Below are 13,294 nucleotides of genomic sequence, written 5' to 3' on the forward strand. Positions count from 1 at the left end.
ATTTGTGTTAACAAGGAAATGAAAAGGTTAAAATAATAAAATTTCTTTTAAGTGTACATCTAATCAGCATTTGAATAAATGTTTTAGACTTTTGCACATGTGAATGATGTTGCACATTTGAAATATTTTTACATTGTTCATTTGAAGCTACTTTGTGTTATTTAGCATTCATTTAGGAAAACAAAGAACTTAACTGTGAAGCAAAACTGGTTTCCTTAATTTGCATATAACCATAAATTAGTTTTCATTAATTTGTTTTTTTCCCCTTTATGAGCCATGTTTGACTCTATGAAGGATAGATTTTATTCCTTCACTTAGTACAATTAAATTCAAAATTCTACCTGGTGACAACGTGACTCATATTTAGTAAAGTGTTTTGACTTTGCAGATCAGATTTAAAATGTCCTTCTGTTTACTTGTTCAATTACACCATTCAAATGAGCACATATAAGGCAGGAGTACATAAAACCAGTAAAAAGTTATTGCATTAGATAAATCTGTCCCCAGGTTTCTTTATGCAGCTCTCGGAAGTAGTTAAGTTATCACTTAAGTCATTTTCTCACATTATCAAGTAGCGGGCACAAAACATACAACTCAAACAAACTACTGATAAATTGAGTCAAGAACAGTGATGGGGAGATAAACTGAATCATAATGTAGTATTGGTGTTCTAATAGCATGTTTTGATGACAGCAGTCTCATGCAAACATATCTAAGGTGACATTTTTCAAGATAAAAAAGCATCTGATTGGACCATCAATCGGACTTTATTGCATATGCAATCCCTCTCTGCTTTTCTTTGCAACAAATGCGTTTTGTAAATGTCTCAAAGTGCAACTCAATGACTGTGGAATGTTTTGCTTACAAAACTTACCTACACTAAATTCAATGTCTTAAATATAGGCATCCAGTCCTGCTTTTGCATGAGATCTACTCAACAGCAATATATATTGAAAGAATGGACAATATAAAGCCAGGGATAAACAAGTATTAAGTAAATCATTACTAAGACAAAAAAGCAGTAGCAATTCAACATAAGTTTGGATCTCATTTTATCATTTAACTTAGAACCTAAATGGCAGAAGGACAAATAATACAGAATTATAATAATAATACAGAACAACAATAAAGTTGTTGAAGGTTAGAGATACACTAAATGTAATGTATTTGATTATTTTAGATGGATTAGATTATTTTAGATGTTAGAAATTTGAGTCTCTGAAATGTGCCAAGCAATTCGATATTTTGCTTGGATTTACCCCTAAAAATGTAAGAAAACTTGGTCTTGAAAAATTGACTTGTGAACATCCCTGGATGTTTGTTCACTAACGTTCTCATACAAGCCTCTGAGGTCTTCACAGCCGCTTGTATACTGTGATTAAATTACACACAGGTGTGCTTGCAGATAAAGTGGCATCTTAAGGCAAATGAATGCACTAGATTTTGTTTAAGTCCCATGAATTTAGTGGTTGTGACAAGGTGAAATTTCTCAAAATAAGTTACTGTATGTACCCGCTGAAAAAGGCTGTATTAGACTGTAAATTCCTATACCTTTTGGTGTTTTTTAACACAAAAGTGTAATGTTCCACTCAAGTCACTGCATTGAAAAGTGACATTAATGACTTCAACATTGTAAGTCGTTTTTTTCCTTCCAATCTCTCAGAAATGACAAAAGAGCCTGAGGTATTTTTAATCCAATGCTTAGTTCACAAGCATTCTTGTACTAACAAATATGTGGACAGGCATACATTACTACTTCAGAAAAGTGAGACCTTTAAAAGCTTTTTTTCCCCTTCGGTTTTTGCACGGCTTAGCTGTGTCTCATTTTCAATATTACTAGCACACTGCAGAGACAAACCTTTAAATGCATTCTCATGTAAAACCTATGTACTTTACTCAAAAGACTCTCAATCACACAATTACTGACCTCCACAAATAGATTATCTCCTTATGTTTATTTTTCCTACAAGCATTAGGAATTAATAAGGCTTTACAGAAGCATTGTGTATTGTACTCAAATAGATCCCTGATCCCTGGAAACAGTTTTTTTTACTCATGCATGTTGACAGCCTATGCTTGGAGCAGACTTGAAGAAATGCATTGAACACAAGAAACAGAACTAATGAGAGGAGACTTGTGTAAACGGGACAAATTCTGCTCTCCTGAACCAAGCTCTCTTTTTGTGCTTTGCTTCATTAGCCAATGTTGCTTCTTCACATTGCTTCACACTCTTCACATAAGTCCTCACTGTTTCACAGAGATCAAAGTCCTCACTAGATGACTAAAACCTTCTTGAGGCATACGTTACATTGTTTTTCTCCAGATAGGAACAAGGTCTCACTTGTGCTGATACCATTCCCTTTTGTCCAGCTTTTCTGTGGTTTCTCTTTTCTTTGTCACAAGCAAGTAAACACGTATGCCTTAACATGCTCACATTGTTGTTTTGTTGCTCAGTTTCTGTACTCTAATTGGGAACCATTGTGCTTGGTGTATCTAAATACCAACGGCCTTACTGACAAACTGTGCTTACAAATGCTTTTCCCTACACTGCACCTCTGTACGCAGCAAGTATAAAAACTTGCTGGGAATTACTTTGAGAAGGACTCACTATCTTACAAAATGCTTAGTGCAGCACTACTTGGCTGAGTTGTGTCTTGAGCTTGTCATTAGAGCGGCTGATGGCTCTTCTCAAGAAGAATGTGCCCAGGAGGAAAAGGACAAAGATCAAATGAGTGGCTAGTCTCTCAAGTCATATCTGATTAGTTGCTATGTCCAGACACCTCACACTGTGGGGTGCTCTGCTTCTCACTTTCTTGTCCATTTGAGCATCCACAGCGAAGTAAAGCAAAGCATTCTTGTTGAAGGACTTTTTTGTTGTTAATGAGAAAATGATGTATTTGAAAAACAAAGAATTGATGCGGGTAATTTTCTGACCGATTCTGTGTGTGCACAGAGACATGAATGTACTCATTCTGTTCAGCAGATTTGAAAATAAGTTCTCTTGTATGCATTTAATTATTTTTTTAATTTTAAAATAATTTTTAACCTTACCTTTAGTCACTTCCGTAAATTTTTATGGAAGTGACCTTTAGTCACTTCCATAAAAAAATTTTAAACAAACATCTAATGGATATACTGATTACGAAAAAAGTGCAAATTTACTGAGATAAAGTCAAAACAGACAAAAACAAATGTGTTTTTAATTCTAAAAATCACAAGCACAGCAGATACTGCTAAATGCTTAAAAATAGAAATGAGACATTAGCTCTGTAATTTCAAAGTAAAGGCCTTGGTTGTGAATAGCATGATTAGATCATAAAAGAGTTGTGGAAAAAATAACACAACAGGTCACAAAAAGTCACTGTCACGGGTGGAATAGATATAATTTGAAAGACAATTTGTATCAGTAATAATACAGACATCTGATTCAGTCCAAGAAGGAGAATTAACAAAACATCTACCCAGATCCCTGCTTTGCTTGCTACTTTTGGATATTTTGCTTAGGCCAGTAGAGACATTTTAGTGGCTTAGTGGTAGAACAGGTGTACCATACATGGAAGCTGCAGGAGTCCTGAGTTCGATTCCCAAAGTTATTATTTCCATCTACTAATATCTAAAAGCCACTAATGCCTGTTATTTTCTTAAATAACTGGCAAAGATGTATTTTCTTTGATGTCCTTGAAAGCACTTATAGAAGGATATCCTTGTATATGAATGGTGCATTATAAGTTAACTGGCTTTCTCTTCTCGTTGAAAAAGGCACATACTAGCCAACTACAAGTGAGTAAAGAAAATTATACTGACTCTTGAATATTCATTCTCTTCATGAATATGTGTGCCTGAATGCGTGTGTGTGGGTGTGTGGGTGTGTGAGGGGTTGTGTGTGTGGGCATGTTCATGTGTTTGGAGATTTTAATATAAGCAGAATGGTTTATAAAACAAACTGAGGAGACATTGGGATATGCATGGGAGAATTAGTAGCAATGATGCAATTAAAATTTTATGACATGTGTTTTTTAAGTATATCTCAATAAATTAGTAATTCAGAAAATTAAACTTTCCCACCTACAAAGTTAAATATTGTGCCCATTTTGCAACCACAGTTTTTCCTTTAAATCAATGTTTCTGTAGATCTGCTCGTATGCAGCATTCTGTCAACAGCCAGCTTTGTTAACAGTGACATTTTACAGCTCTCCTTACTTGTGGAGGGTGTCCTTACTTGTGGCTGTCTGCTGGACATAACAGGGGCATAAAGCATCATATATAAATAATTTGTCCTTGTTACTATGTATTTCTCTAATTTTCAAAGACATTTTGGGGTTTCTTTGCTTACTAGGTCATGTTAGTAAGACTTAATTTAAAACAAAAAAAAAGAAATCTAAATTTGTCACTGCATTAAAAGCCTTATTCATAAGGGTTAGTCTTTCAACTGAAGTGCTGAATCAAATCATCTTTCCCAGATGGAAAAAATATTGAGATATGTATGTCACTCTCTTGCCTTAAACAATTTTATTGTTTATACAAGAGAAAACAATTTTAAAATTGTGTAAACATAGGAATATAATATAAATGTTATTGAGTCAAAAAGAATTGCTTAGTTGTATGAGTACTTAACAACTTTGCGGCAAGATTTTTGTCTGGTTTAATGTTATGCAGGAGTGAAACCTTGACTATCAAGCTGAATTGTGCAAGCAGCCAGTAAACGAGGTGAGATGTTTTTTTTTCTGCCTCATTTTTTGAGGGTCAGCCCAGATCTCACCCCAGAAGTATTTTTGCTGTCTGACACCACACCAGGGAAATGCGGAACCAATGTGCTGCACCGGAAAATTAACTGTCATCACTTTGGAGACTGTTTCATGTCAACATTGCTGGTGTCAACATTCCCACAGGACAGTAATTTTATATTATAATTATTACTGCTAATATTACTTTTTATGAGCGATAATATTTTATTCAGATGCCTTGAGGCAAATTTATCTTAGGCTTGCAAGGATCTGTGTATGCTGGTATAAATACTAGACTTTGTGTTGGGGTATATATTGATGTAACACAGATTCTTTAAAACAACTTAAGCAAATAGTTTGCTTGCTGTGTACACACAATATCCTGCTGATGGACACATTATGTTTTATTTCCCATATTTCTCTCCTATTTGTTCAGATTTCTTCTACTCGTTGTATTGCTGTCTTGTACTGTAGAAAATATTAGGGGTGCACGCATTGCAGTTTGCTGGCCAATCGCTGATTACCGATCTTTTAAAAAGATTAATCTGCCTATTCTGATTTTGGCTGATAGCAATTGTTTTAGTCTGAAATGTTGCTCAATATAGCAAGAACGAGTTGGCAACAGTGAGGTCACTATTGTTAATTGTAAACATGCAGACATCACTTGGAGGGCCGATCAGTCAGTCAAACCTTTTTCACCGGAGAGTAAAACAGGACAGTGTTTGATTTCACACATTTGCCAAGCTAGATAAGATCGGGGGATAAGATTGGCCTCATATGTAAAAATTGTACGATCACCAATCTCCCGAAACTAAGGAAATCGGCATCGATAAATCGGCTGGCCGATAAATCAATGCACCCCTAGAAAATATACTTTTCTATCAGACAGACAGCTGTATAATATATAAACAAGCTAAAAAAAGTTCTAGGACTGGTGTGAAGTAATAGGCAAATTTTGGCATTGATAAAGGGTTCATAGTACTCTGTTAGTTTGGTGATTACCTACTACTTATTGCTGAAGTATCTGATTAGCATCTGTTTTGATTCTGTTGGGGCAAGACTTACAGTCAGACCACAACACCTTACAGTGATTTTCACATCTTTATTGTAAGTATTGAGACAATAATCTGTTTAATAGTTTAAAAATGTATGTGTGTTGTTTTTTTTTTGTATTTTTTTGCAAATTGAAAAGCATTTTCTACCATGAGGATTAGACAGTCACTCTGCTCAGAAAACTGTACACAATCAACTCAGATTAGTCTGCCAGAACTACTGGGGACTTTGGTCTTATGTGTGACATCAGCAAATGCAACATTTGTCAGGCTGTACAGCCCTGTGGTTTTCAAGAATTTTCTTTCAATGGCAGTATATTTGCATTATTAGAGAAGAAGCCCATCAGTCAGGATGTTTGTCAATTTTAAGGTTTTCACAATATTATTTTACATCAGTTTCATAAACACTAATATTGTAACATTAAAATTAAAGATACCTTTATTTATGTGCATTATCACTCATTGGTTTGTGTTAAATGAGAGATTAATTAAAGACATGGCACCCTTACTTCTCCCAAGTCTTTTTCTGTGCCGCAGTCATGTAAAGACAAAAAGATAGGTGAGTGGAACAGAAGATTAGCACTAAAGAGAATATGATTTTTTTTTTAAAGGGAGGCTTTGAATACTGAACATTTTTTTTGTTCATTACTTCTGAACTTGAAAGAAAAGAAAAAGCATTAGGAGTAAATAATTTGAAATAGTGTCTGCTGCGGTCGTTTAAATTCAAGCATGTCTTATTAAAAATGGAAAAAAAGGGTCCATGCCACATTAAGGATTAGCTTTTTTCTTTGAGCATGAAATGAGCCCTATGCTGTTCATTGTAAAGACAAATGAATGTTTTATTCGCACATCAGATCCACGCTCCATGGATTTCCACAAAACGCAGGATCATTTGTTTCACACAAATGACCACATTCCCATAACATGTCTACCACTTTATTATCAAGATCCATAAAAAAATCTAAATGAAATTTATTCAATACAGAACCATACAGGGATGCAGTGACATCAGCTATGTGAATTTTTTATTAGAAATAAAATGAGCCAACTATCATGCACTGTATGTGTGCGGGTGCACCCACTGTATGTGTGCTTAAAGATTGTATATGTTAAATATACACTTTTAATGTTGTTTTATGCATTTCTATTTAATAAAACCCAACCTAGTTGCTGCAGGAATCAGAATGATAAAAGCTACTGACCTCATAAAACAGCCTGGGAGAACCTGATTAGAAAGATTTGGCACAGTCCTCAGCTGCATGCTATCACTAGAGCTGTTCATGAGCAATGAGAAGTCCAGTACTTATTATGTGATACACAGCTGCGAGTCAGTCTAAGTGAGTAAGACAGTATTAGACAGGGTAGCCAGCAACACACAAGCATAGATTCAACTCACATCTTCAGCAGTCAAATTGTATGCTTCCATGCAGCCTACATTTCAAGCTTAAAAGATGGACTTTGACGCTGTAGATTCTTAGAGCTAAGTGCAGTCATCCTCATTGGTTAGAATTATGTAATTTGCATATTGAGCAACAAGCATATGCAGCAACAGACAAAGTTGCTCGGGGTAATTTGAGCCTGGAGTAGTCTTAAGTATTTAAAATGTATTCATTTTAGCCAACTTTTTATGTAATGGCCTTATTACCATAAGGGCATTACACACACACACACGCACACACACGCACACGTGTATATATATATATATATATATATATATATGTATATATATATATTTATTTATTTTTTTTACAAAAAAAAAATTACATTGCTTTTTTTTACCAAAATTAATTTGTTTTTTGACTTGTGACTTTGTCATAGTATTGCCAAAAGTGCAAAAAACACTGGTGATTTTTGTGCAGTTATTTTTCCATCCTCAGAAAAAAATATGCAAAATATGTTTCTATATTGGGACCTCATAAAGTGTCCAGATAACGAGATGTTATTTCACATTCAGCATGCCACATTATGTAGACAGAACCAGAAAATCTGTTTTTGGGATTTAATCATTGTGGGTGATAATACAGAGGACATACAAAAGTGGTACCACAGAGATTCAGGGTCTGTTTTACAGTCAGACTATTTGTTTTTTACTTTTCTAATTTGTTTAATCGTTAGGTCTCACCTTAGTAACAACCCAGGCCAGTTGAGCAGATCAACAAAATAATTTTTAAAAACGCTGTTAAATATTCTTGAGCCAGTCTTGTTTTGACTCATTTGTTTATGAACAGACTGTCTAATTAATTTGAGAAAGGAATGTTTGCTCAAGTCGTGGATTGGATCTGATTTAACCCCTTCACTAATGTATGGCTGTGACATAATATGCCAGCCTAATTGTGAAGTAAGCTATCCTAACAGGTTAACCAGATATTGCATGCACTTTAAACAACCATCCATCACTACGAAGAGTGGTGGGTAGTTAGCTGGATATCTTTTCCAGCGATAAAATGCCTTAAACATTCCTCTTGCTCCAAATATTTTTTTTTCAATATTTCAAAGCTTGGCCAATACCGACTAAAAGGCTTTGCTCTCTTCCTTCGCAATTACATTGCTATTATTTTTTGGCACCTTTGTATTAATTGTATTGGCATAATACATGAGTTTAAAATGTATAATCTTTACACAAACTTTTAGAATTTCTGTTTTCTTTAAATTGTTTTGAAATACCCTGTTCTGTTGCTGCATACATTAGCTTTAGAATAAGCAATATAGTTTAGAACTCTTGTCTCCTACAAGTGTGTACTGGTGTGATCTCAAAACCTAGTTGGTCAGCCCACAAACAGCCTATCTCCCAAGAAATGACAGCCATAATAACTATCTTTGTTAGACTGCCTCTTAGATGCTTTTAGATAACATGCTTGCATGACACTTAACTGTCTGAATTTCAGCCTGCCAGTGCATGACCCTCAACCTGCAACCTTCTGGGGACAGCTGAGTGCAGATGGTCTATTCCTGTTAGTGCCACAGTTTTCATGAAGCTTGGCTTTAATCCTTGTATGTAATCTGTCAGATCTGGCAGCAGCCAATCACATGCTATTTGTGCTCTGAAACGTTGGAATCAAAATGCCTGAGAGCAGAGCGATGCCGATAACACTGCTGAAAATATCTGTTATGATGGTGTTGACATTCTTTTCTTGTGTGGGCACGCAAACAATAGCATTAATTGAAAACTTGTAAACTGAAAACTGCAGACACACAAGACATCTCTTATAGATTTGTAAAAACTCTTGGTTAAAAAGAATGTATATAGTACTGTATAAACTGAGTATACTAGGCAAAATGTTCTGTCATTGCTATGCTCTACATCTGAAAAAAGCAAAACAGACATTCAGCATCATAGTTTAGTTTTTTAAAAGTTTTTCCCAGTAACTACCTAATTCAGCTTGCAACAACAACTGATTATGATATTTTAGATGACATGGTGAGGTTGTGTTTTTGCTATATCTGATTATCAAAAAGAGAATTATCATTTTATATTCCAGCTATTCCTTAGATTGGTTTTGACATCATGCCATTTAAAATGTTATCTTACCACCAATGCATTTTACACCAAAAAAATAATTTTTTTTCCAATACAACCCCTAGCTTCCATAAGTAGGCCAAAAATGGGCTGCACTAATTTTTCCTTGAAATTTCATTGGAATATATTTCAAAGTAATTAATTTGGTCCCGATCACCTGTGACTTAAAGCCATGTATTTGCATCGAGGCAGAGCTGCCTCGCGTAGCAAGTGGGCGCACTGTATCTAACCATGCTCAAAATTAAAACCAAACCAGTTTTTTTTTATATGCTTAGTTTGTAATGTTCACATATGCACAAATGTGGTTGACATAATAATTAGGTGCAGTTGTCAAAGATGAGCATGCACCCAATGTGCATATACCAGCTCATCAGTGTTTCGTGCAACTTTTGGGACCACAGGGTCAGAAGACCAGCACTTTGCTAAAGACGTCAGAGATACCGTTCTGTTTCTTTTTATTTTTATTTTGCACAATAGACTTCTGTCTAAGCTGCATTTTGTCAGTCTTTGCTGTGAATGAAGCAAATAAAGCCTGTAAGATGCTGTGAAGCTGCCTCTCATGCGTTCCTGTGACGTCACAATTACTAGTCAAAGTTAGCATGACTTTTAACATGTTGACTTTGACTTTAAAAACTATGAAGTCGTGGAACCTCTAATTTGTACTGTGTGAAAGAGTTAGTGAAAGATCAGTGCTAGCTAGCTAACTAATTTAGCTAATTTTATTAACTTCAATTAAGTGTATTTATATAGTTTCACAACATGTCATCTCAAGGCATTTGTCAAGAAAAGACATTTCAATCCAATCATATATAGATTCTAATCAATCCTAGTTTTCAGCAATGCATCAATAGTTCACTACTTTATTCAAATTGGTTAAAATGTTTTCTAGGGGATACGGTGACTCATGAAGTAGGTGTTTGTCCTCGTGGCTAGAGGTAAACCCTGCTTCGTCTGTCCTTGGCAAGACACTTGCCCCTCCTTGCTTGTATTAACTAGAGTTTGTTGTGGAAAAAATACTATTTCCAAGCACTGTTCAGGTAAAATCACTCAATCAGGTTTATTCATATATTGTGCACAATACAGAGAGCTTGTAGGACAATCAGTAATGAAGCAGGTCTGGATGAAAAGCTCTGTCAGGCAGAGACAACACATGAGTTTTATACCAAAGATAAAGAATTAACAACAAGGGGTGAGACAGCCTGGTTCTATTGCAGCTGTAGGAAACAACTTTCAACCTTCTACATGTAACCCAAATAGTTCTTTTGGTGAGAGTTCATAAGCATTTCATATAACATGACTAGCAGATGTGACTTTATTGTAATTTTTCCATCACAAGTTAATGAAAACATGACATTTACAATTATCACACTAGACCTAAAAAAATATTTTTATTACAGTATTATTGTAACTTTTATGAAAAGTATGTTTGCTACCTCCTTAAAGGTTGTTTCTTTTCAACATGAGAAATGAGCCTCTTCTAAATGCATTTTGCAATTTACTGAATATGGCTGTATAATAGGAAATGTATTATAAACGATAATCCTTTACTAAAATGACCAAAATAGTACAAAAACTTTTTAATTCTAATACAGATCATTTTTGTCCTTCTAATGGAAGAGCGTATGCTCCTGTCACTCATCCATCCAACCCTCAATTTACACTGCTTGTGTCTCCGCTCCACTTCGCCACAGAACGGATTCCACAGCAATTGCACACCCATTATAGTCAATGAGAGCATTTACACTGCCTCCAAGGCGCATTGTGTCGCACTGCCATCTGGCATCATTAGAGCAGAGTCTATTTTTGCCGGACGCCAAAGCAAATGCGGAGTCAATTGCCAAAGATCACATCACATCTACCATACCACACCAATCTACAAAGACTGAAATCTATTAGGTCATTTCTTTGTGCTAACGTCATAGTAGGAGTGTTGGGTAAGGTAGACTAAGTGAGAAAACAATAGATGAAGAAAAAATATTTTTGGAAGTTGATAACTACAGTGTTTTACATGACACCTTTCATCCTTTTCATCACTGGTTTTATCTTGTGATCTTGCATTTCCCAAGCATTCTTCTCTGAGGACCTCTAGACTTCACTACGGTTCAATATTTATAAACATTTAGCCAGCATTTGCTGTAAACACCAACATTCATTTCTCCCCATACAAACATGTACTGATAAGTACATTTTGATATAAACAAATTAAAACAATACTGTCAAAATGGAGTGCAACTTTAATTTAGGCATTTTTCAGAACCAGAAATCTGTAGGTTGTCATAACTGTTTTGGTACCAATTTGTATGCTGAATGCTCTGAGTTCCTAGAACATGCAAGTTTAGCTAAGTTCCATGGTCAACGTTGCAAAATTAATATAAATTTTAAGTTGCAGAGGTAATTAAGTAATGTCACCACCTTTTTTCTTTAAATGGATTGCTAAATACACCTCTACTGTGCTTCAACACAAACAGCAGTGTGAGACACATAGAGGAAGGGAACCTGTCATTTGAAGCATGAAATCCCTTTAACCATGTCCTCTGTCACTCAGCAGTCGGTAGGGGAGCACAACATGCAGAGCTGTAAACTCACAGGTTATGAACCAGGACCACCAATGTTGCATGGTGAATCTGTTTTTATAAATGTAGCAGTCATTTGTGGACTCAGTTAGCAGACATGTCGTATCAATACCCAAGCATCCCTCCTACTTACGTTTGACAACTGTAAGTGCTGGAGACTAATAAACCTAATACATGGTGCACTCTTATCCCATTGCATATTAAATTGGTTAGTTTATTACACTTTCTTTATATTGCCTTGCCCCTAATATATTTTGCTTTGTACTCTATAAAAGCAGTAGGAGGAAATTTCACCTCTTATACTTCATACAGGCATTGCACATTATTGCTGTACTTTAGCACTCTTGTCTCTCATACACTAGATACTTTTCCTACTCCTACTGTGCAGTGCTCTTGTATGCCTTTTGTGAAAGTAGCTTAAAGGCATAAAGATTTCTAAATATGAAAAGACACTGTGCTTTTCACCAAATGCCCATTGTCTTTTTGTATGACGTTGTAGTACAAGGATCTTATTTTTTTTTATTGTTCACTTGTGATTTGTTACCATCTGGATAACAAGATTGAATTTTTTTTTACTGTTTCCACCCATTCAATTAACTGTGCATTTGCATTTAGTCACCCCACTGCCTCGCTGTACAAGTAATAAAAGTAAAAGCAGATTATCATAATACAATAGATATTTTTATGTTAAAAAATTTATATTGCATTTCTTCTCCATGTAAGTTGGAGAAACATTTTATCATACTTTTGGTATTTTGAGCACTATAGCCCTTCAAAGCATCTACTTTATATGCATACAATTACAACTGAATCTCTGGAAAATAAAGAGAAAAACAGGAGCAACACCAGAACTGCCCCAAAAATATTGTCACAATTAAAAAAAAAATTTTGGGGGGGAAAACATTCAGCAAACTGATAAAACAAAAGTAAACTTTTATGGAGAGAGTGATCGCTACAAGTTGTACCGTAATTGTCTAGGCTTCCTTTGCTGCGTCAGTACCCGGGCAAATTGTCCTAATTGACTGGATCATGAATTTTGCTCACTACCAGAAAACTTTGAAGGAGAAAAGCCCACGATCAGTCTGTGGCCTTAAGCTCAAGCACACTTGGGTTATGCAATAATAAAATTAATGCATAGACAAGACAAGTCTACCTTTAAATGTTTTTCAAAGGCTCAACAAAAACAATAAAATAAGAAAACTAAGTAAAGGTTTTGTTGTGGGCTAGTTAAGTGAGATGCTGTAGCACAGCCCAAAACAGATCATTCATGTTTAAAAATCTTCTAGTGTGGACAAATAAAAGTACCTTTCCATAGAAAAGTCTGGCAAAGCTTATCTGTAGGGTTCTGAAAGTGTCATTGCCAATTATCGTAAATGCTTGATGGCAGCTGTTGCTAAGAGTGTCACAGCCAGTTATTTGGTAAAGGGG

General features: G+C 35.3%; 1 protein-coding gene across 2 annotated transcripts in view; it reads left to right on the top strand.

Annotated features, from left to right (window-relative positions):
* igsf21a (immunoglobin superfamily, member 21a) overlaps window positions 1-13,294 on the top strand; it is a 181,802-nt gene that overhangs the window by 81,345 nt on the left and 87,163 nt on the right. The window lies entirely within an intron of this gene.

Source organism: Gambusia affinis, linkage group LG07, assembly GCF_019740435.1.
Source record: "Gambusia affinis linkage group LG07, SWU_Gaff_1.0, whole genome shotgun sequence".
NCBI lineage: Eukaryota > Metazoa > Chordata > Actinopteri > Cyprinodontiformes > Poeciliidae > Gambusia > Gambusia affinis.